Here is a 22,721-nt window from a genome sequence, read left to right on the forward strand (position 1 = left end):
AATTTCATTGAGAAATTGGGAAATCCTTTTGAAACTTTGAAAAATGCAGTGCATTTTTGAAGTTAGCCTAAGAGTGTAGGCTGAATGTGGCTGATATAAAGATCATAAATCTTGGTTTTCTTCGTATTCTGACTATGGCCATAAATACGAATCCCACCGAGTTTATAAACTCCATAAAAGCTTGTGCACGTGCCATTCGTGTAAACCATAGTGGATTTGAAATAAATGCACATGAATCATACATCAAATATTGAAATTTGCATAAATTAAACTATATGCAATACAACCCTATTCTAAGCAGAAAATGTAACTCTTATTCCAAATATTACATTGATTTTTACATTGAATTGAAATAAAATAAATAAAATGGCTAAGTCTTCTTCTTGAATATTCCTGCAAAACTGGAAAATAAAATTAGCACAAAAATGTAGGTTTTTCTGAATTTATCCGAAAATATGGAAAATTATCGGATATTATTCAGATATAAACCCAGAATCATACCCCCTTTGATATAAACATGATAAATAATGAATAAATTTCGAAAATAAACTTGAAAATTCGAAATTGGGGTCAAAATGACCAAAATGCCCCTGATAACCTTGAAATCAGGGTTTTCTGAAAGAATTTTTGTAGATTTTGGAATTTTGAAAATTAAATAAAATAAATCAAACATAATATGATAAAATATGATGATATGCATGAAATTTTGGAGAATTATAAATTGAAATTTCGAAATTTAGGTCAAAATGACCAAAATACCCCTGATAACAAGACTATGGCCTTAAAACCAGGGTTTTCTGAAATAAATTTTGCAAAATTGAAAAATATGAAATGCAAATGACATTGAAATTAACCCTAATATGATTCTACATGCTCATGTACATGATAAAAACCCTAAAATGGCGAAAATATCATAAAATATCAAATTTAACTTGATTTTCGCATGATTTTCGCTTCTGAATTTAAAGATAAACTAACACATGGAGAAAATGAACTTGGAATTAAACCAAATTTGGCATGGACACCTAAAATAACCCTAGAAACATAATGGAGCTCGAAAATCTATTTTTTTGTATTTTTAAATATGGAAATTCAAATAAAAACCCTAAATTTTGTGATTTTTGCCTAAAATGTTGATTCTAAAGGAAATTTAGGATATCAAACTTCCATAAAAATTTCCCAAATTTTATGGGGTGATAGAGGACAGTAAGGCAATGATTTTTGACTTTTACACTTTCTGGTTTTGACCTATGGTCGGAGCTGTGCCACTCCGGCAAGTCGGATCGGAATCCGGCGACTCTAGGATTTAGGGGAAACAGACAGGTTTCGGTAGAAAATGTGGGAAAAATGGAAGAAAGATGGGAAAATGGCTGAAATTGTGGGAAAATGTCCCTGACAAACATAGAAAGATTTTATCTTTTGACACCATTGGGATTTGGGTTATGGTTTGGAAAAGGCCATACTGTTCTCAGAGACCTAAATCTCTGAGATTTCTGGATATTGGAATCTGTAACACAGAAATAGAAAATCCGGTAAAAATAATGAAACAAATTAAAAAATTTCCAAATTTTGGGAAATGACAGGAAATTATGTTAGGAACAACTTTTATGTTGAAAGTTTTTGCATACGGGCTACGAATTGGGAGGACTTGATGCATTAAGGTCTGTCTATACCCTGACAAAAGAAAATTGAGATTTTCCCAGGGGTCTGGGAAATCCGATTTTTACAGAGAGTAAAACAAACTGGAAAAACTTCAAAATTTCCAGATCATCAGTAGATTTGATTACAAATTCACTGTGATTTTTTTAGGATGATCCGAATCTCCCACAATGGTGGTGCCGGAGGTTCTTGTCTGCTAAAGCAGAAATTAGAAGTTCTGTAAATGGGAAATCCCAGTTTGGGACTTGATTTGTTTGAGAGGGTTCCGAAACCCAAATTAAACCAAATTTTTGGCAGGAAAACAATAATAAACATGTGAAACCATCATAAAATTTCTAGGATTTTTGAAAGAAAATTCATGCATGAAATATTGAATGAACTATGCGTATGAGTCTAAAACCTATGAACTAAGTATCAACTATTAATAGAATTAAACTAAACAACTATTAAACTAAGAAATAAAACTAAATGCAACATTAAATGTGAAAAAAAGAAACATCAACTCTACATGATGATGGTAAAACATAAAAATAAAAATAAAAAAATAAAAAAAATAAATATTAGGGAGGCATGAAGCACTTCATTGATTTTGGCTATTTGAAAGGGGAGACTTAACCCATCGAATTGGATTAATCACCTCGTTCATATAGCCTACACATATGAAACAAAAACATATGCTATTTTCTATGATTTAAACTTAGAAAAGTATGATCTCAAATCTGAGTTTTGAATGAACTTTATGCTAAATCCCTCATCTCAATAGGCAATGATCAAACCTACTCATCATGCATTGATAAAAATTATGTAGAGTGTAAGCAAAAAAATAGGTTGTTACCTTGGATCGGTTGAAGCAAAGGCTAGAGGGAGTTTCCTTGGTGTTTGCTGGGATTGACCGAAGGGGAAAGAGCCTGGTAAGGTCTGTATACACCGGGAGCAATGATAGTTGCAATGGAAGGCCGTCTGAAGGAAGGTATCAAAGTGGGTGTTAATGAGCTGCTGCCAGCCGTCACCTTGGAGATTGTTGGGCTGGACCTTGCCGTGGCTGTCTTGGCTAAAGTAGCGGTGGCTACATGAATGCTCTTGTGTAAATGACTTAGGGCTTGATAAAAATCAAGTCCTAAGTTTTTAATCATCAAATCAGCTTAATGAGAGAGGGCTAATGGCTGAGCGTGAATCCTCTTGGAGAATGGAAGGAAGATGGGTGTTAAGGTAGCTGGGCCAAGGTGGTGTTTGATGATGGAGCTGCAGGATCAATGGGCTGAAGGAGGCTGCCTTGACGTTAGTAGATGTTGAAGCTTGCTGGAGGTGGAGCTTGGTGGTGGCATCAATGGCTGGAAGTTGCAGCCAAAAGGAGAGTTGTTGTGGCTACAAGCTGGTGGCTGCTGTGGATCCCTGGTGGAGCTGGCTGAGCTGGAGGTGAAGACGTTGATGGTGCTTCAAAGTGGAGGCCGGCTGTTGGCTGGAGAAAGGAGCTCTGGACGTGGCTTCAATGGCTGGGAGTTGCAGCCAAGGATAGCTTGGGGTCTTGCTGCAGCAAATGAAGGCTGCAGATGCTGTGATCGATGGTTGTAATGGTGCTGTGCGTGGAGGCTTCCAGTTGGTGCTGCTGAGGGCTGCAAGGGTGTTGTTTCAATGGCTGGAAGCTGCAGCCAAGGGGTGAGAAAGAGAGAGTTCAAGGGAGAGAGAGAGAGAGAGAGAGAGAGGTGCGTTAAGGGAAAAATGGGCCAGCCGTTCTCTTTTTTTTTTTCTTATGACAACTTAGGTTTTGATAAAAATCAAAACCTAAGTTTCTAATATTGTCTCATGAAACAGCCTATGTGAATTGGCGGTAGCCATTTGGGTTTTGAAAAAGATGGAAAGGAGGTAAAGAAGAAAGGGGAAAGAAGGAAGGGAAGGAAAAGGAAAGAAGAGGGGAGAAAGAAAAGGAAAGAAAGGGAGGAAAAGGAGAGGGAAAGAGGAAGAGAAGGGGCTGGATAGGGTATACGTGAGTGGCTGGGAGAGGAAAGAAAGGAGGAAAGAAAGAAAGAAAAAGAAAGAAGAAAGAAAGAAAAGAAAGAAAAGAAAGAAAAAAGGAAAGTAAAAAAATAAAAATAAAAAGAAAAATAAAAAGAAAATGGAGGAAGAAAGAAAGGAAATGGGCTGGATTGAGGGCTAGGGTGGTCAACCCCCTTGTGGGTCCCACCTTAGGAAAATAAAATAATAAAAAAAATAAACAAATAAAACAAACAAAAAAAATAAAGAAAAAGGTAATTTTTTTTTCTTTTTTTATAAATTAAAACAGAAAATGCAAATGGATGGGCCATCTCAGAGCGGGTCCAAATTCCACTTTTGAAATTCATTTTGACGATTAAAGGGGTAAAATAGTCTTTTCAGAAACTTTCCAGATGAAACGAGCTATTTTTGGCAGTTTTTGAAACAAGCTCGGATTTTGAAGTTCAATACCTCGTTGCGAAGCAAATCCAATGTAGAATTTAAAAATGTAATTTTGAAAGAAATCCAGATTGTTTTTCTCGAGAAAATATTTCCAAACGAAATGAGCTATTTTTGGCAGTTTTTGAAACGAGCTCAGATTTTGAAGTTCAATAGCTCATTGCGAAGCAAATCCAGTGTAAAACTTGAAAATTTGATTTTGAAAGAAATCCAGATTATTTTTCTTGAGAAAATATTTCCAAATTTACTCCCGGGGTGAAAATGTCAATTTTGGAAACCCGAGGTTTGAAATTGATTTCTGAAAACTTTTAAAACTCAATCTAGATTGAAATTTATAAAGCTGGAGTTCTGGACTTCGAAAATGAAATGAAATGTGATGAAATGTTATGAAATGCTGAGAAATGATATGAAATGATGAGAAATGACATGCGAAATGCTAACCCTGAATGAAGAATTTTAGATTTTAAACCCCGATTGGCAGTTGTACCAGTTCAAAAGGTATTAAAATTGATAAAATTTGCAAAATAGCTCAAGAAATGGTTTTCGGGACTCTACTGGGTCAGAGTGACACTAAAAATTGGGGTTCGAGCTGGATTGAACTGAGATGAGCTAGATTGAGCTGGGTTTTAGAGTTTCAGAACTCAAATGAACTGACCAGGCACTGACTCAACTGACCTTTCCGACTGAATTTTCAAGAAAAGTTGCCATTTTTAGAGAAATGGTACGGAATGATTACTGGAGTGAAGTGAATTACGAACCTGAGCTAGGTTTGAGCTAGAACAAAGGTCAGTGATACTGACATGAACTAAAATCAAAGCTTGAACACTAGCTCAATTGACTAAACTCAACTCAATTTCAGCTAAAAGAGTTGAAATGGACTAAAATGGGCTACTGGACACTTAGAAATGGTTTTGAACTGAAATTGGAGCACTTGAACTCCTGGTGAGCTCAAGTTAGACTCTGGGGAACATGACTGACTGGGAATGACTGACTTGGAGACAATTGGCTTGGATTCGAGTGAGAAATGAGCTCATTTTTGAAGAAATGATCCCATTTTGGTAGGAATGGTCAGAAATGAAAATGGTCTGTTCATTGTGAGCTCAGATGAGCTTGAGATGACTGATATTCTAACTGTCTTGAACTGACCAATGAGCTTGGTTGACTCCGACTGACTGGGGTCCGGGATGACCTAGGGGTAAAATGGTAATTTTCCTAATGAAAATGGGTAAAATGGTGCTTTTCTGAAACTGACTCAGGGTTTGACTCCTACACTGATCTAACAGAGTTGGCACTACACGAGGAGGGTTGTTTGAGAATGGATGAGGAAAATTTGGGGTGTTTACAGATGCCCCTCTTTGCTACTAAGCCGTCTTGAGGACGAACTTAGTGGCAAAGAAAACACACCAAATTTGGGCTATAAAAATGCCCCAGTTAGAAGGATCTGACTGGATATGAAAATATTAGCTCTGATGAAAATGGTAGATATGAAATGGAGAATACAGAAGAAAAATTTTGCCTCAAAAGAAGTGAGATTCAGGTTTTGCCTTTAACGTGGACGAGACAAAAAATACCTCATGTAGAAACGAAGCTCAGGTTTAACCCTTAACCAGATTGGGAAATGAAATACCTCATCAAAGGAGGCTCAGGTTTGCACCCTTATCCTGATTGGGCAGAAAATGAAATACCTCATCAAAGGAGGATCAGATTTGTACCCTTATCATGATTGGGCAAAAATTGAAATACCTCATCAAAGGAGGCTCAGGTTTGTACCCTTATCCTGATTGGGCGAAAAATGAAATACCTCATCAAAGGAGGCTCAGGTTTGTACCCTTATCCTGATTGGGCGAAAAATGAAATACCTCATCAAAGGAGGCTCAGGTTTGTACCCTTATCCTGATTGGACAGAAAATGAAATACCTCCTCAAAGGAGGCTCAGGTTTGTACCCTTATCCTGATTGGGCGGAAAATGAAATACCTCATCAAAGGAGGCTCAGGTTTGTACCCTTATCCTGATTGGGAGGAAAATGAAATACCTCATCAAAGGAGGCTCAGGTTTGTACCCTTATCCTGATTGGGCAGAAAATGAAATACCTCATCAAAGGAGGCTCAGGTTTATACCCTTATCCTGATTGGGCAGAAAATGAAATACCTCATCAAAGGAGGCTCAGGTTTGTACCCTTATCCTGATTGGGCGGAAAATGAATGGAATCCTCGAAGGAAGAAACCATGATGGAACCTTCGGATCTCCGCACAATGAGTCCGATAGGGGTTTTGCAAAAGGATGAAATTGGGGTCCCTAAAGCTTGAAAAGGGGTTTGATTTTGGGTGCCTCATTGCTGAGACTAAATAACTTTTGAAATTGATGACCTTTTGCGAGAAAATTATTGGTGGCTTAACCTCAAGCCGAAATTGGACTGTCTATGGTGGGACAGTGGGGACACAGGGAAGTGTGCGAATCTGAGAGCCCATGCGCTCAGATTATACCAACAGAAGGGAAGGAATCTTGAAAACTCCCGTTATCAAGTCCTTAAAAGGGATAACAACTGATGTCAGGGTGCGCCAAAGATGATCCTCAAACTCGCGCTTCACGTCAGGATGGCTAGAAAATATTGTCAGAATGTTTGAAAATTATTGTTGATTCAAAATAATTTAAAATGATGCACATTGTTTTGAAAATAATCCCTCTTTTCTACCTGAAGTATTACCTTCGACTGGGCTTAACTCCGTAGAATCAAGATTCGAATTCAGATTTCTTGCAATTGACTTTCTTTCAAGGAAGCTATCAATTTCCTTGATATGAGCAGAAAAGAGAGTATTCTTGACATTGTGAAAGCAATTGGTGAAAGAATATTGATAATAGAATTTCACAAAATTTAAAGAGGATTCTTTGGCAAATTTGGCGGTCTGATATCCTGGGATTCTTTCTTCATGATTATCTTTCTGTCCACTTTTTTCTTTTTTGGCAGAATTGAAGCTCTCTTGGATTTTTTTTGGGGATTTTATTACATCATCCTTCATTTTGGAGATGTCCTGACTTTTCTCTCTCTCTTTTTTTTTTTTTTAGAAGGGTACGTCACAAACTCCTTCATCTCAGAGATGCTCCGATCCTTCTTTTCTCTCAGGGATTATATTGACAGTTATTGGCTCTTTGGTTGGAAATCTCTTGATGATAGCAGAAATTAAATATCCTTTAGGGTTTGTCGGGAGGCCCATCGCAGTCGCCTTCATCTTGACGGTGCTCTGAACTTTCCCTAGAAGGATCCATCACAAACTCCGTCATCTTGGAGATGATTTGAATCTTCTTTGGCCCCGGGGGTCTACTCGCCTAATTCGCCTTCATCTTGACGACAGTTGAGAGATCCCTTTTGCAGATATTTAATTGCAGCTTTAGGTGATTGAGGAGATGTAGGGATTGAATGGATTTTTCTGTATCACCCAGGATATTTCGACTGCTTTATTTTCCAAGAATGATCTTTGAAAATGTGCCATTGACTGCGATCAATACCGATCACTTATGGCTTTGCAACAATATTGAATTTCCTTTGCTGGCCATATCGGGGATTTATTCTTCATCCTTTTGGTTGGCCAATAGAAAAATTTTGAATTTTGAATCCTTCTTCGCGAAAGCTTTGTCCTTTCGAAAGTAATACTGAAGGTATTCTGAAGTAATGTTTTTGTATAATAAAAATTTTGAAATCAACAAATATTTAATGACAAATCGGCAAAATTTTCTTGAAATCCTTGGTGAGAGCGAGCATCTGAAGCACAACGCAACGCATCCATGACAGAAATTTTCTTCTCCTTTCCCCAAAGGAGAAGATTCAGAATTTGGGAATAGAAATTACTCCTCTCTTCCCTAAAGAGGAGGTGTTTGCAAAACGAACTTTCGAAGAGAAATTAAGCTTTCGTCAAAACTTCCTAACATTAGGCTTCTCTTATAGAAAGGGGGCCGGTAATGGTGAGGTCGGTGAATTGGTCATGAAGGAACGAGTCCATCACACTCTCCCCAAAAAGAGGGTCCTTCATGATGAAATGGCCTAGTATGAAATTATGGTCACAAGGAAAGCGAACTTCCGTCGAAGCTCTCCCTGAACTAAGGGTTCCTTGTATGAAATTGGAATTTTTTTTTGCAAACGGTTCACAAAGACACGAGTCCCTTCAAACTCTCCCTGAAAAGGGGCTAGGTGAACAAAGGATAGCATGCGAAAAGAACGAGCTCCCTTGAACTCTCCCTGTACAAAGGGTCTCTCGCAAGAGGAAATGATTGGAATTGGTATGAAATTGGAATTTGGAAAATTTGAAAATTTGAAATTTGGAATTTGAAATTGGAAATTTGGAAATTTGGAAATTTGGAAATTTGGAAATTGATATTTGGAAACTGGAAATTGATTGACTCGAAAGTCAAAATTGGTTGACCCAAAAGTCGAAATTGGAAATTTGGAATTTAAAAATTGGAAATTGGGAAATTGATTGACCCGAAGGTCGAAATTGGAAACTTTGGAAATTGATTGGCCCGAAGGTCGAAATTGGAAATTGAGTGACCCGAAGATCAAATTTGAAAATTGGTTGACCCGGAGGTCGAAATTGGAAATTTGGAAATTGGGTGGCTCGAGGGCCGAATTTGTAATTGAAATTTGAACTTTGATGAATGATCAGCACAAAGACTGAACCCGAGAGGTTGACTGATACGACCCACCAGTGAGACACTAACACAAGTGCTCAATCTTGAAAGAACACCAGCATGAATACCGGGTTTTGAAAATATGTCAACATAGACATTGGATTTTAAAAATATATCAGTTCGAGCACTGGATTTTGGAAGTGTACCAGTTTGAGCACTGGATTTCAAAATTGTACCAGTTCAAGCACTGAGTTTTGAAAATATACCTTGTTTTTAATTTGAAATTTGAATTTTTAAAAAGAGACCTATGCTCTTAAAGTATTTGGGAATTGTAACGAGAATGATTGTCGGGGTCTCAGGATTATCCCTTATCCTGAATGGGTAGCGAACTCGATGCAAATGCATGCCAATGAATGCAGATGTATGCAAATATGAAAATATAAATGAATGCACATGCATGCAAAATGAGAGATTTGTTTATCCTGCCTGCATACAGGATATTTGTAGATAAAAACAAAATTTTAAAAATGCCCCAGTATAACTAGGAAAGGAGAATTTAACCATTATTGAACAAAATTTGGAGGAATTACAAAGAATAAGACATGGTTTAAGTATAGAATTTTTTCAAATGCCGAGCATTGATGGGATCTGGTAATTCCACTCCGTCGGCATTGATGAGTCGATATGAATTACGAGGTAGTGCCTCTTTGACAACATAGGGACCTTCCCAATTTGGTGACCACTTGCCACCTGGGCGGTGCTTGAGATAAGCCGTTGATCTGAGCACTAGATCGTTGACTCGAAATTTTCTTTCAATGACTGATTTTGCATATTGTCTGGCTATCCTCTGACGATATGATTGAGCGTGCTCTGCTGCTCTGAGTCTTCTTTCATCTAGCAAATCAAGTTGTACTAGCCGCTGTTGTTGATACTGATCAAGAGGTAATTCGAGAACTGATGCAAATTTCAAAGCAGGTTTCTGAACATGTAGAGGCAATACTACTTCGGTTCTGTAGACAAGTTCTGACGGAGTAGCATTAGTTGGAGTTCGAATGGTGGTTCGATACGCCCACAATGCATCATGAATCTTCTCATGCCAGTCACGGCCTGTTTCCAAAGTTCGCTCGAGGATTCGAATCAAAATCTTATTGGTGGCCTCTGCTTGGCCATTCCCTTGAGGATAATAAAGAGCGGAGAAATGATGATGGATTCTGAACTTTAAGCAAAATGTCCTCATTCTCTCATTCTTGAAATGACTGCCATTGTCTGACACGATATTGTGCAGTATACCAAAGCGGCAAAGGATGTTCTTGTGGATGAATGAGACCACATGTCGACCTTCTACTGTACGTAGAGTAACTGCTTCTACCCATTTGGTGAAATATTCTATTGCGACAAGAAAATATTTGTAGCTGTTTGAAGCAGGAGTGATGGGGTCCACAACATCAAAGGCCTTACATAGAAAATAGCCATGGAGAGATAACAGATTGCAAATATGTTTGCTGGCGCATGAACAGAAGGTGCATGTATCTGGCATAGAGCACACTTCTTCACAAAATGGTAGCAAACTTATAGCATAGTCTTTCAATAATATCCCGCCCAGATGATTTGCTTGATAAGAGTTTGGTAGCCGACGCGATCACCGCAAATGCCTTTGTGTACCTCCCGCATGACTTCTTTGGCTTCATCTTCATCTAGGCATCTGGCATATTTAGAACTGAATCCACGATGATAGAGGACATCAGCGAGAATAAAATATTGGGCAGGCACGTGCCGAATCACTTGTTGCTCTTGCCAGTGATATTCTCAGAGAAGGAGACTGATGTCTTCTCCTTGATGGGAGCCTTTCTGAGACTGTCTTAAGCTTGCTCATACATCATCCTAATCATCATTTTCTTGAACATCTGATATGTAGCAAGATCAATGCCATCCCTATCATTCAAACTTTGTCTTCTGGCAGATCTTGGAGAATCCATTTCTTCTTGCCTGCTTCTAAAATCACTGATGCCCTGATACAGTGGTGTCTTCTTGCTTGATCTGATCTGAACCACTTGGGAATACTGATGCTCTCTACAGAATGGATGATTAAATTTCGATGATGAAGATTCAAGATAGAAATGAATATAGAAAAAATATTTGATGAGAATTTGGTAGACAATTGGAAGAACATCCCATTACTAGGGATTGGGTCGCCGCTGGAGTCACGACAATTATGTTGTCATTCTTTGCAAGAAGAACGAACAACTGCAAATATGCCTTGTCACCTAGGCGAGGTCGTCAAACCAAGAATGAAGAATTTGAAAGATTTTTATTCATTGAAGGGAAAACATGCTTGTATTAATAATAAACTTGAGAAAGAGGGAGCATATAGACAGTCTGCCACCACTCTTAATGATCAGCAGAGACACGAGGACCCGAGAAAAGAGTGAGAATGATGAAATAATCCCAGTCATATCTGGCAGAATGGTATGTTTCAGACCACTGCGCTGATACAAGTTTGAACTCTAGCATAACCCCTGATAGTAGCCGAGCTTCTACGCGCTTTTGTCTCTGAGAAAATTGCCTGACACATCACTCTGGATAGTAGTAGGTACAGAAAAATGGGCCAAGTAGCTTGAACTGCTTGCCATACACATATGTATATTTGGGAAGAAGGCGAGCCCTTCAGTGCACAGAACCATCGCATGCTGATTTCTTTCTCGAGTTGTTCTAGATAATGAGCTGACTTCTGCAAATGCCTCGTACTGTTGATAGATCTCGATCAGGCTCACATACTCATTCTCATTTTCTTCAATCAGTGGCCAAGACTTGCGCCCTGTCATGCGAGCTACAACATCTTTGGGGTTCAGACCCTTGACATTGATCAGAAACTGGTGCTCTAACGGATCTCCAGGCTGATCGGCTGGTTCAGGCAGTCCCATAATCTCTGAAAATTCATCCATCAGTAGTGTCATCTCGCCCCACGGGAACCAGAACGTGCAAGTGCGCGGATTCCACCGCTCTGCCAGTGCATGAATCAGATTGCTGTTGACTGTCAACTTTTCCACTGCAGATGCCAGTTCTAACCCGCAATCGCTCAAGTGGTCCGGAAACATACGAGAGAAGTTTTTGAACCAGACATAGTACCACCGGGGGAAGAAGGGTCCGGTGCTAAGAGATCGATGCTCAGGAAGACTTTGTCGCACCTCGTAGGAGATGTGACCCTCAGGAAAAATAGAATCGAGCTGACTAGATGCCATTGGACTTAGGGACAAGAAGACTGGAATTAGACTTTGGAAAAATACAAGAATTTTGAAAATTGCAAGCAGGATAAAATGAAAGCTGGAAATTCGAAGTCCAGAGGAACGAAAGAATGGAAAATCTCCTGGAGTTTTGAAGAAAAGGTGGATAATTTAGAAAAATCGTCCAGGGTTTTTGAGAAAAAAAAGATATTTCATAAAAGATAAAAAAATGAGGTATTTTGAAAAATTGTTCGGTATTTTGGAAAAATTGGGAAAAATATGAGAAAATAAGGCGAAAATGAATATCATATATTCAATCACAAACAATTATGCACATACAACAATCCCTAAGAAGCCAACTCTAAATGCATTGATTTTGAAAGAGCTTTAGGACCCTAATCCTGACTCTAGGCTCAGATCAACTGTGTCCAATCATGCTATGCCGATATACTCGAGCCGAGGCTCGATGTACGTGGCATAAAACTCATCTTCGGGTCTAGGCTTGTATTTTCCAAACATCCTTGAGCGCTTGCCGATATACGTTGGACTATGGCCCTTGGTACGTGGCAGGGGGGCGTTAGCCCAAATAAGTGGCCCAGTTGTGAGGCTCGGTCCCGAACTATGGTTCTGGAAGAGAGCCCAGCAACGTGAAGACCGGGTAGACATAGGTGGGGTGGTTTTTGAAATATGATCACATGCAGGCAAACAGAGGGCTCTAAGTCCTAAAGAGATAGAATTTTGAAAACTTTTGAAGAAGCAAACATTGTTTTCATACCAGTCCTAGATTGAGGAGTGCTGTATTTCAGACCTAAGTCTAAGTGAGCATGCACAATTCTCCTCAATATGGTCCTACCAAACCATGCCTAGTCTACATGCAATCCATGTCAGCTGGGTTCAAGTCTAGGCTCCTAGGTTCACATGATATCAGGAATTAATGCTGACATTCCATAGAACATAATTTTGATAAATGAGCTAAGTTAAAGCACATAATTGATCAGGCGAAGACAGGTCCCATCACGGTCGCCAAACCTATTATCATCGCAAAATTGTTCCCCTCCCTTGCGAGAGAGAAACGAATTTCGCGAGTCAAACTCGACCAAAGTTTTGAAAATGATTTTTGAAAATTTACTCGCCTCCGTTTTGAAAATTTGTGGGAAAATTCCGTAGAATGGGATCCGCCTGTCGGTACGAGGTTCAACCGTTCCTGGCGCCTTTACCAGGGGTAATTAAACCAAGGACCAATTATGTGCTTTAACTCAACTCAAATATCTAAATTATGCTCTATTTTTCCTAGAATGCACAAAGAATGAGGCTTGTGCTATGGAATTTTTAAAAAATGCAAGTTTGAGAAAATATGATGTTTGCTTTGGAAAATTGAAATACATTTGGAAAATGATTAGAAAAGTGCTTGAAATTGGAGTTTTTGGGAAAATCATTGAATTTCATGGGAAATCAGAAATTTGCATTGAAAAGTGATTTCTCAGGAAAACTTGAAAATCTGAGAAAATTGGTTTTGAGATTGGAAACTTGGAATTGCTTTTATGAGAAAATGGATTTGAGAATCTTGAGAAAATCTAAGAAATTTATTGGAAAATGACTTTTGAAATGGAAAATGAATTCTCAAGAAAACTGGAAAATATGAGAAAATGAATTTCTGAAAACTTGGGATTTTGAAATTTGAGAATTCGAAAACATAGGAAAATCTTGATTTGAACTTGGGAAATGCTTTGAAATGTCATTTGAAAACTTAGGATTTTGAGAAAATCAGATCCTGACAAAGACTTGGAAATTCTTGAGAAAATTGAATTTTCTGAAATTGAAATTGGAAAATGAGTTTGAAAATAATGCAATTTGAATGATATGAATGAATGAGTATGAATTTGAAAAGGGAATTTCATTGAGAAATTGGGAAATCCTTTTGAAACTTTGAAAAATGCAGTGCATTTTTGAAGTTAGCCTAAGAGTGTAGGCTGAATGTGGCTGATATAAAGATCATAAATCTTGGTTTTCTTCGTATTCTGACTATGGCCATAAATACGAATCCCACCGAGTTTATAAACTCCATAAAAGCTTGTGCACGTGCCATTCGTGTAAACCATAGTGGATTTGAAATAAATGCACATGAATCATACATCAAATATTGAAATTTGCATAAATTAAACTATATGCAATGCAACCCTATTCTAAGCAGAAAATGTAACTCTTATTCCAAATATTACATTGATTTTTACATTGAATTGAAATAAAAGAAATAAAATGGCTAAGTCTTCTTCTTGAATATTCCTGCAAAACTGGAAAATAAAATTAGCACAAAAATGTAGGTTTTTCTGAATTTATCCGAAAATATGGAAAATTATCGGATATTATTCAGATATAAACCCAGAATCATACCCCCTTTGATATAAACATGATAAATAATGAATAAATTTCGAAAATAAACTTGAAAATTCGAAATTGGGGTCAAAATGACCAAAATGCCCCTGATAACCTTGAAATCAGGGTTTTCTGAAAGAATTTTTGTAGATTTTGGAATTTTGAAAATCAAATAAAATAAATCAAACATAATATGATAAAATATGATGATATGCATGAAATTTTGGAGAATTATAAATTGAAATTTCGAAATTTAGGTCAAAATGACCAAAATACCCCTGATAACAAGACTATGGCCTTAAAACCAGGGTTTTCTGAAATAAATTTTGCAAAATTGAAAAATATGAAATGCAAATGACATTGAAATTAACCCAAATATGATTCTACATGCTCATGTACATGATAAAAACCCTAAAATGGCGAAAATATCATAAAATATCAAATTTAACTTGATTTTCGCCTGATTTTGGCTTCTGAATTTAAAGATAAACTAACACATGGAGAAAATGAACTTGGAATTAAACCAAATTTGGCATGGACAACTAAAATAACCCTAGAAACATAATGGAGCTCGAAAATCTATTTTTTTGTATTTTTAAATATGGAAATTCAAATAAAAACCCTAAATTTTGTGATTTTTGCCTAAAATGTTGATTCTAAAGGAAATTTAGGATATCAAACTTCCATAAAAATTTCCCAAATTTTATGGGGTGATAGAGGACAGTAATGCAATGATTTTTGACTTTTACACTTTCTGGTTTTGACCTATGGTCGGAGCTGTGCCACTCCGGCAAGTCGGATCGGAATCCGGCGACTCTAGGATTTAGAGGAAACAGACAGGTTTCGGTAGAAAATGTGGGAAAAATGGAAGAAAGATGGGAAAATGGCTGAAATTGTGGGAAAATGTCCCTGACAAACATAGAAAGATTTTATCTTTTGACACCATTGGGATTTGGGTTATGGTTTGGAAAAGGCCATACTGTTATCAGAGACCTAAATCTCTGAGATTTCTGGATATTGGAATCTGTAACACAGAAATAGAAAATCCGGTAAAAATAATGAAACAAATTAAAAAATTTCCAAATTTTGGGAAATGACAGGAAATTATGTTAGGAACAACTTTTATGTTGAAAGTTTTTGCATACGGGCTACGGGTTGGGAGGACTTGATGCATTAGGGTCTGTCTATACCCTGACAAAAGAAAATTGAGATTCTCTCAGGGGTCTGGGAAATCCGATTTTTACAGAGAGTAAAACAAACTGGAAAAAATTCAAAATTTCCAGATCATCAGTAGATTTGATTACAAATTCACTGTGATTTTTTTAGGATGATCCGAATCTCCCACAATGGTGGTGCCGGAGGTTCTTGTCGGTTAAAGCAGAAATTAGAAGTTTTGGAAATGGGAAATCCCAGTTTGGGACTTGATTTGTTTGAGAGGGTTCCGAAACCCAAATTAAACCAAATTTTTGGCAGGAAAACAATAATAAACATGTAAAACCATCATAAAATTTCTAGGATTTTTGAAAGAAAATTCATGCATGAAATATTGACTGAACTATGCGTATGAGTCTAAAACCTATGAACTAAGTATCAACTATTAATAGAATTAAACTAAACAACTATTAAACTAAGAAATAAAACTAAATGCAACATTAAATGTGAAAAAAAGAAACATCAACTCTACATGATGATGGTAAAACATAAAAATAAAAATAAAAAAAAATATATATTAGGGAGGCATGAAGCACTTCATTGATTTTGGCTATTTGAAAGGGGAGACTTAACCCATCGAATTGGATTAATCACCTCGTTCATATAGCCTACACATATGAAACAAAAACATATGCTATTTTCTATGATTTAAACTTAGAAAAGTATGATCTCAAATCTGAGTTTTGAATGAACTTTATGCTAAATCCCTCATCTCAATAGGCAATGATCAAACCTACTCATCATGCATTGATAAAAATTATGTAGAGTGTAAGCAAGAAAATAGGTTGTTACCTTGGATCTGTTGAAGCAAAGGCTAGAGGGAGTTTCCTTGGTGTTTGCTGGGATTGACCGAAGGGGAAAGAGCCTGGGAAGGTCTGTATACACCGGGAGCAATGATAGTTGCAATGGAAGGCCGTCTGAAGGAAGGCATCAAAGTGGGTGTTAATGAGCTGCTGCCAGCCGTCACCTTGGAGATTGTTGGGCTGGACCTTGCCGTGGCTGTCTTGGCTAAAGTAGCGGTGGCTACATGAATGCTCTTGTGTAAATGACTTAGGGCTTGATAAAAATCAAGTCCTAAGTTTTTAATCATCAAATCAGCTTAATGAGAGAGGGCTAATGGCTGAGCGTGAATCCTCTTGGAGAATGGAAGGAAGATGGGTCTTAAGGTAGCTGGGCCAAGGTGGTGTTTGATGATGGAGCTGCAGGATCAATGGGCTGAAGGAGGCTGCCTTGACGTTAGTAGATGTTGAAGCTTGCTGGAGGTGGAGCTTGGTGGTGGCATCAATGGCTGGAAGTTGCAGCCAAAAGGAGAGTTGTTGTGGCTACAAGCTGGTGGCTGCTGTGGATCCCTGGTGGAGCTGGCTGAGCTGGAGGTGAAGACGTTGATGGTGCTTCAAAGTGGAGGCCGGCTGTTGGCTGGAGAAAGGAGCTCTGGAGGTGGCTTCAATGGCTGGGAGTTGCGGCCAAGGATAGCTTGGGGTCTTGCTGCAGCAAATGGAGAAGGCTGCAGATGCTGTGATCGATGGTTGTAATGGTGCTGTGCGTGGAGGCTTCCAGTTGGTGCTGCTGAGGGCTGCAAGGGTGTTGTTTCAATGGCTGGAAGCTGCAGCCAAGGGGTGAGAAAGAGAGAGTTCAAGGGAGAGAGAGAGAGAGAGAGAGAGAGAGAGAGAGAGAGGTGCGTTAAGGGGAAAATGGGCCAGCCGTTCTCTTTTTTTTTTCTTATGACAACTTAGGTTTTGATAAAAATCAAAACCTAAGTTTCTAATATTGTCTCATGAAACAGCCTACGTGAATTGGCTGTAGCCATTTGGGTTTTGAAAAAGATGGAAAGGAGGTAAAGAAGAAAGGGGAAAGAAGGAAGGGAAGGAAAAGGAAAGAAGAGGGGAGAAAGAAAAGGAAAGAAAGGGAGGAAAAGGAGAGGGAAAGAGGAAGAGAAGGGGCTGGATAGGGTATACGTGAGTGGCTGGGAGAGGAAAGAAAGAAAGAAAAAGAAAGAAGAAAGAAAGAAAAGAAAGAAAAGAAAGAAAAAAGGAAAGTAAAAAAATAAAAATAAAAAGAAAAATAAAAAGAAAATGGAGGAAGAAAGAAAGGAAATGGGCTGGATTGAGGGATAGGGTGGTCAACCCCCTTGTGGGTCCCACCTTAGGAAAATAAAATAATAAAAAAAATAAACAAATAAAACAAACAAAAAAAATAAAGAAAAAGGTAATTTTTTTTTCTTTTTTTATAAATTAAAACAGAAAATGCAAATGGATGGGCCATCTCAGAGCGGGTCCAAATTCCACTTTTGAAATTCATTTTGACGATTAAAGGGGTAAAATAGTCTTTTCAAAAACTTTCCAGATGAAACGAGTTATTTTTGGCAGTTTTTGAAACAAGCTCGGATTTTGAAGTTCAATACCTCGTTGCGAAGCAAATCCAATGTAGAATTTAAAAATGTAATTTTGAAAGAAATCCAGATTGTTTTTCTCGAGAAAATATTTCCAAACGAAATGAGCTATTTTTGGCAGTTTTTGAAACGAGCTCAGATTTTGAAGTTCAATAGCTCATTGCGAAGCAAATCCAGTGTAAAACTTGAAAATTTGATTTTGAAAGAAATCCAGATTATTTTTCTTGAGAAAATATTTCTAAATTTAGACTCCCGGGGTGAAAATGTCAATTTTGGAAACCCGAGGTTTGAAATTGATTTCTGAAAACTTTTAAAACTCAATCTAGATTGAAATTTATAAAGCTGGAGTTCTGGACTTCGAAAATGAAATGAAATGTGATGAAATGTTATGAAATGCTGAGAAATGATATGAAATGATGAGAAATGACATGCGAAATGCTAACCCTGAATGAAGAATTTTAGATTTTAAACCCCGATTGGCAGTTGTACCAGTTCAAAAGGTATTAAAATTGATAAAATTTGCAAAATAGCTCAAGAAATGGTTTTCGGGACTCTACTGGGTCAGAGTGACACTAAAAATTGGGGTTCGAGCTGGATTGAACTGAGATGAGCTAGATTGAGCTGGGTTTTAGAGTTTCAGAACTCAAATGAACTGACCAGGCACTGACTCAACTGACCTTTCCGACTGAATTTTCAAGAAAAGTTGCCATTTTTAGAGAAATGGTACGGAATGATTACTGTAGTGAAGTGAATTACGAACCTGAGCTAGGTTTGAGCTAGAACAAAGGTCAGTGATACTGACATGAACTAAAATCAAAGCTTGAACACTAGCTCAATTGACTAAACTCAACTCAATTTCAGCTAAAAGAGTTGAAATGGACTAAAATGGGCTACTGGACACTTAGAAATGGTTTTAAACTGAAATTGGAGCACTTGAACTCCTGGTGAGCTCAAGTTAGACTCTGGGGAACATGACTGACTGGGAATGACTGACTTGGAGACAATTGGCTTGGATTCGAGTGAGAAATGAGCTCATTTTTGAAGAAATGATCCCATTTTGGCAGGAATGGTCAGAAATGAAAATGGTCTGTTCATTGTGAGCTCAGATGAGCTTGAGATGACTGATATTCTAACTGTCTTGAACTGACCAATGAGCTTGGTTGACTCCGACTGACTGGGGTCCGGGATGACCTAGGGGTAAAATGGTAATTTTCCTAATGAAAATGGGTAAAATGGTGCTTTTCTGAAACTGACTCAGGGTTTGACTCCTACACTGACCTAACAGAGTTGGCACTACACGAGGAGGGTTGTTTGAGAATGGATGAGGAAAATTTGGGGTGTTTACACTTACCTGGAACAACACCGATATCAAAGGCCCCCTATCGAATGGCGTCAGCTGAACTCAGTGAGTTGAAATGTCAGTTGGAAGAACTCATGGAACAGGGGTTCATCCGTCCGAGTGCATCACCGTAGGGAGCCCCAGTGCTATTTGTAATAAAGAGGATGGATCCCTTCGGTTATGCATCGATTATCGGATGCTTAACTAGGCAACTGTTAAGAACAAGTACCCGTTGCCTTAGATTGAGGATTTATTCGATCAACTCAGAACAACGAGAGTGTTCTCCAAGATCGACCTCAGGTCTGGGTATCATCAACTTAGAGTTAAAGAGGAGGATATACCTAAGACTGCCTTCAGAACGAGATATGACCATTATGAGTTCGTAGTAATGCCTTTCGGACTCACTAATGTGCCTGCTGCCTTTATGGATTTAATGAACCGGATATTCAGATCATATTTGGACAACTTTGTCATTGTCTTTATCGATGACATTCTCGTGTATTCAGAGAATGAGGGACAACACAAGGAGCACTTGAGAATCGTCTTTAAAACCCTTCAAAATAACCAACTCTATGCCAAGTTTTCAAAATGTGAATTCTGGCTAGACAAAGTGATGTTCCTCGGTCATGTAATATCGAAAGATGGAATCGCAGTGGATCCTGCGAAGGTGGAAGCTGTGATAGACTGGAAGCAGCCATAAAATATCACTAAGGTCCGTAGCTTCCTTGGACTTGCCGGATACTATCGGAAGTTCATATAGGACTTCTCCTGAATCACCGTATCCATGACGAAACTCTTAAAAAAGAGAGTCAAGTTCGAATGGAACGACCAGTGTAAGGAGTGCTTCAAAATTCTCAAACAGAGGCTTACTACTTCCCTTGTTCTTACTTTACCTTCTGGTCAAGGAGGATTCGTAGCTTATACAGACGCCCCAGAGATGGGTCTGGGTTGCGTGTTAATGCAACACGGTAAAGTGATCGCCTATGCATCGCGACAGTTGAGAATACATGAGGAAAACTATCCAACCCATGACCTGAAGCTTGTTGCGGTGGTGTTCGAGCTTAAAATCTGGCGACACTACCTGTATAGAGAGAAATTTGAGGTCATGTCAGACCATAAAAGCTTAAAATACCTCTTTTAAAAAAAAAACTCAATATGCGGCAACGACGATGGCTGGAATTCCTCAAAGACTACGAACTAACGCTTTTCTATCACCTTGGAAAGGCGAATATAGTAGCAGATGCCCTTAGTCGCAAGACTGTTGGCACTCTGGCCAGCCGCGCAGGATAATAGAAGTTGATGGAGGATTTCGTCAACTGGAGGCCATTTTTGGCTGATTCTGGCAAAATCTGATTGTCCTGTTTGACAATCCATATTGAAATCCTTGATCGAATTGTAGCCAAATAGTTCAAGGACCCCCAGTACTTGGAATTAAAAGCTCGTGTCGAAAAGGATGACACTTTCTTCCATTTGAAAGAAAATAGAGGAATATGGATGGAAGAAAGAATATGAGTTCCAAATAACCCTGAGCTAAGAGAGGAAGTACTCTGAGAAGCTCATAGTAGCAAGTACATTATCCACCCTGGAGGTACCAAAATGTTTTGGGACTTACAAAGAAAGTACTGGTGGAGGGGTATGAAAAGAGACGTGACTATGTTTGTCTCGAAGTGTTTGATATGCCAACAAGTCAAGATCGAACATCAATGACCTGGCAGAAAAATGCAACGGATCGAAATTCCAGAATGAAAATGGGAGGGTATTATGATGGATTTTATCGTGGGACAACCTCGATCCAAGAGACAACATGATTCAATATGGGTGATTGTGGACAGACTCACCAAGTCTGCTCACTTCCTGCCAATCAACACTCGATACTCAACCGAAAGATTGACAAAAGTCTATATTCGGAAAATCGTCAGACTCCATGGAGTGTGATCATGCATATAATTCAGGGTTAATTAACATTAAAATATGCATGATTTTATAAAATAATGTTTCAAAAACCCAATTTTATGTTAGTTTTCGAGTAAATGAGCTAAAATGATTGAAAATTAGAAAATGCTTGAAAAAGTAGCTTTATTTTGCATTTTAGTATATATTTTAATGTTTGTATTTACGTAGTAGTTTTAGTTGTTAATAAAAATTTTTTTAGAGAAACATAATTTCATATTGCAAGTTAGTTAAATCATTTTTGGTTTTCTTTATAGAAAATAAGAAAAAAAATATTAAATATATAGAATAGAATAGTTATATTTTTTAAAAAATAATAAATAATAATAATCAAATAAGGTTTTTAGGTTTTTAGCAAATAAAAACTGTTAAATAGTTTTTTAAAAAAAAATAAACCAAACCGGTTCAAACCGGTTTGGATAAAAAAAAACTGAAAAAAAAATAATAAGTAACCGGCTTGAACCGGTTTGAAGTTTTTAAAACTCAAAACATTTTCTGTTTCAAACCGGTTCCAGCCGGTTTGAAAGGTTTTAAAACCCAGAAAAACGAAAAGAGGGGTGTCTCCCCCTTCCTGAGCTACAACCTTCTTTTCTTCTCCCTCCTCTCCACTTCTCCTGAGCTTTTCTTCCCCTTCTCCCTCTTTCTCTCTTCTTCCGTGTTTTCCGGTGGAGAGACTTCCAGCAAAGGCGGCGGCGTACGGGCGGTGGAGGCCACCAGCTTCTCCTCTAACCCCTCAAGTTACGGTAACATTTTCTTCTTCTTCTTCTTCTATACCTCTTCTCCTTCACTTCTTTTCCTTCTATGCATTCACGTATTCTCTGTTTCACATCAAAGCATTCATCTGCATACATAATATCTTTTGCATAGTTTTTTTTTTATCAATGTGATTTAGTTGCATTGTAGATTCATTTAGCCTCTGAATTCATTCATTTGTTGCACAGCATATGCATCAATTGCATCATCACCGTAAAATCCTTTGATTTCACGGTGAAATTGTTGTCGTGAAATACATTCTCAGATCTGCCGAATTTGTATGGTCTGCTGAACTATGCAAATTCATTATCTGTATCATTAACTTTCCTAGTGAAGAGTAGAGTTGTCGTGGTTTATTTGATCGGTTGGATTCCTCTTTTCTCTATCAATGGATTCAACCCTCTTTTACCGGATTAGCTCCAGACTGGCCGGATTCTTCTTCTTTCTGGCAGATTTCTCTTCTATCAGAATATACTTGCCGATCAGCCAGATTGGCTCTACCTACAGTGAATTCTGCTATAAAAACTATTGGAATTTGTTCTCTATCCGGTGCTTTCACCTGAGCCCCATCATTGGCCGGTCTTTGTGATTTCTTTGAATTGTGAAGGCATAAGTGCTTTACGATACTGATTTTCTTAACTAGACTATATTCCATGTTCACGGCTGAACCTAATATGGTAGTCTCTATTAAGGACAACCTTATTTCAGTTTGAATTTCATCGGGCCTTTGATTTTCACGGCTAAGCCTATTTCACGGCAGCTTCCTTTTGCATC

The sequence above is a fragment of the Nuphar pumila genome, chromosome 13 (genome assembly GCF_984573655.1).
Source record: "Nuphar pumila chromosome 13, dmNupPumi1.hap1.1, whole genome shotgun sequence".
In the NCBI taxonomy this organism is placed as follows: domain Eukaryota; kingdom Viridiplantae; phylum Streptophyta; class Magnoliopsida; order Nymphaeales; family Nymphaeaceae; genus Nuphar; species Nuphar pumila.